The sequence below is a fragment of the Nanorana parkeri genome, unplaced genomic scaffold, assembly GCF_000935625.1.
Source record: "Nanorana parkeri isolate BGI_ZX_2015 unplaced genomic scaffold, ASM93562v1 scaffold1153, whole genome shotgun sequence".
Classification (NCBI taxonomy): Eukaryota; Metazoa; Chordata; class Amphibia; order Anura; family Dicroglossidae; genus Nanorana; species Nanorana parkeri.
The window spans coordinates 438,238-440,729 of NW_017307421.1; the positions used below are offsets into that span (position 1 = coordinate 438,238).

General features: G+C 39.1%; 1 protein-coding gene across 5 annotated transcripts in view; it reads right to left on the reverse strand.

Annotated features, from left to right (window-relative positions):
• LIMS1 (LIM zinc finger domain containing 1) overlaps positions 1–2,492 on the reverse strand; it is a 78,413-nt gene that overhangs the window by 16,538 nt on the left and 59,383 nt on the right. The window lies entirely within an intron of this gene.

Consider the following 2,492-nt stretch of genomic DNA (forward strand, 5'->3'; position numbering starts at 1 on the left):
GGGGGGGGGGGGGGGGGAGAAGAGGTTACTCCATAGTTCTCCTTTAAGATCAATTAAGCACTTCTATGGAAATGAAATGTGACTAGTAGACAGTACATTTCCATAAGCCATGGTTTGGCACATAAACTTTGAGAATGCAAATATTTTACATCCATAATGTGCATTATCAACAGAGCAGTGCAAACAACAAAACAAACGAACGATAGTAGGTATAGTGCAATCACCAAGAAGAACCATTTAGATTTAAGCTTTAAGGCCTTGTTCACACCAAGCACGGAGCAGGTGCAGAGCAGTTACAGAACACATCACAAATGCATCCAATGTATACCAATGGTATTTCGGGCTCTAGTTCACACCACAGCGTTCAGTTCCAGTGCATGTGGAAAAACTGCAGCATGCCATATTTTTTCCGCTCTGGAACGTACCAGAACACATGCAAATGCATCAAAAACACATGCAAACGCCAAGGAATGCACTAAAAGCCCATTTTAGGCTAAAAAATTATTTAATTTTTAAATCCAGACCGGCAAATGCAGAAACTCATGCAGATCCGGTCCGTATTTGGTGTGAGCAAGCCCTAAAGTGTATGCATAGCAGGGCTAGACAAGTTAATACTGAACTCAGGAGCCAGTCTGTCTAAATCCAGGAGCAAGCAGGATATTTTTAGGAGCCAGCTCCACTTGACAACTAAGTTGAAAAAAACAAAAAAGGAAAACAAAAAACTTAAAAGTTAGGCATCAGTTGTAATTTTCAAGCAGCATTGGCTACTGGACTCCTGGGATTTATCCAGCCCTTATGTACATCCCACACTTTTTTGGGGGGGAAAGAGTAGGGAAGGGTTAAAACCCGTTTGTTTTTTTTGCTGTCTGTGTACCAAAATTTCCTTCACTTCCTATCCCAGAGAAGAAACTGGAAGTTAGTGGAAATCTCCCAAAGTGAGGGGAATTCCCCTTTGAGACAGCCGTCACCAGAACAGGTGTCACTTTTGGAAAAATTCCCCTTGCCTCTTCTTCTGGGGACAACTCTAAATTTTAGAAAATCTACCCCACAGGTACACAGACAGTAACAAAAAAACAACACACCACTAGACAGAGGGTCTAACCCTTCCCCACTATAAAAAAAAAGATAAAATAGATGTTTTGTTCCTGGAAAAACACTGAGGGTCTAAAGACAAATGGATTTCAAATTCACATATTTACAACAAATTTGGTTAATGTATTATGTCAGCTTGTGGTTGCTGTCCGTGACCCTGATTTTCCTCCTCTATCTGTCCAGGTGACTAAGGTCACCAGGATCGAGAGTTAAGGAAAGTCCAAAATTCCAGAAAAGGAAGAGGAAACACTTTTTCGGTCATAACTTATAGTCCTCTCACTTTTTCTGCTGTCCACAGAACACAAAGATTTCCTTTCACTTCCTGTCCTGCAGACACAAGAGGAAATCTCTCCCCTCTCCATCTATTCAGGCGACAACACAAATTTTGGCCTTTCCTTCACTTTCAGCCCTGGTGACCATAGTCTCTGGGACCAAAAGTGAGAGTGAATCTCCCCACCGGGACACAGACCATAATTAAAAAATAAACAAACACTGATAGGGGATCTACTTCCTCACTACAAAAAGCTCTGCACTTCAATGAGGACAAATAAACTTAGCGAGTCAATGACCAGGGAGTATCTATGTGCATATCATGTATCATGACATGGAATATAAATGTGCTTCTTCCTGCTCATTGCCTCACCAAGTTGTTTTTAGGATCCAAGCTTCAGGGATTTCTTTCCTTCCTATTTCAAACTGGGTATGGGAGCTCACATTTTACATCCTGGCAGGTTCCTTTAAGGAGGAATACATAGAACAACACAAATGTATTCAACATTCTTTTTAATACAAATGATAATCTTTTCCCTTCAAACTCCTCCACACTTGCATGGCTTGTTACTGCAGATCATCATGTAACAAGGAAAACAAAAGCAAAAGCTGCTCCATAAAAGGAAAGATGGCAAAATAAAAAAAATAGATTTCGGAGGTTGAACCGGGTATATAATTTTTTAATTGTTTACTCAGTGAAATAAGAAAATGGATTTCACAGCAACAACAATCAGTAATAGGAAGGTGAAAACTAGCTTGAAATGAATACAAAATGGGCTGAAATGAAAAAAGTGACCAAAACAGCAAAGTTTAAGTTCCCCTCTTTAGATTTCGATCGCTAACTGTACTTGATGCAGTACAAAGACACCACAGATTTAAAGCCATTTAATGGAAACCTCCCTGGCATGCAAAACATTTATACTTACCGACTTTCATAAAGTATACTTTGTACCATTGTCTACATGATGTGACAGTATCTATCCAAGGCAGCTAGAAATGTACAATGGGACTTTTTGCAGAACAGTTCTTTGTGTAAACACATTCATACCCAAGTATACAAAAATAAAATAAAAGGCCTTAAAAAATAAACAACTCAATTTAAAAAACTGTATTGTATAGCTTATTATTAT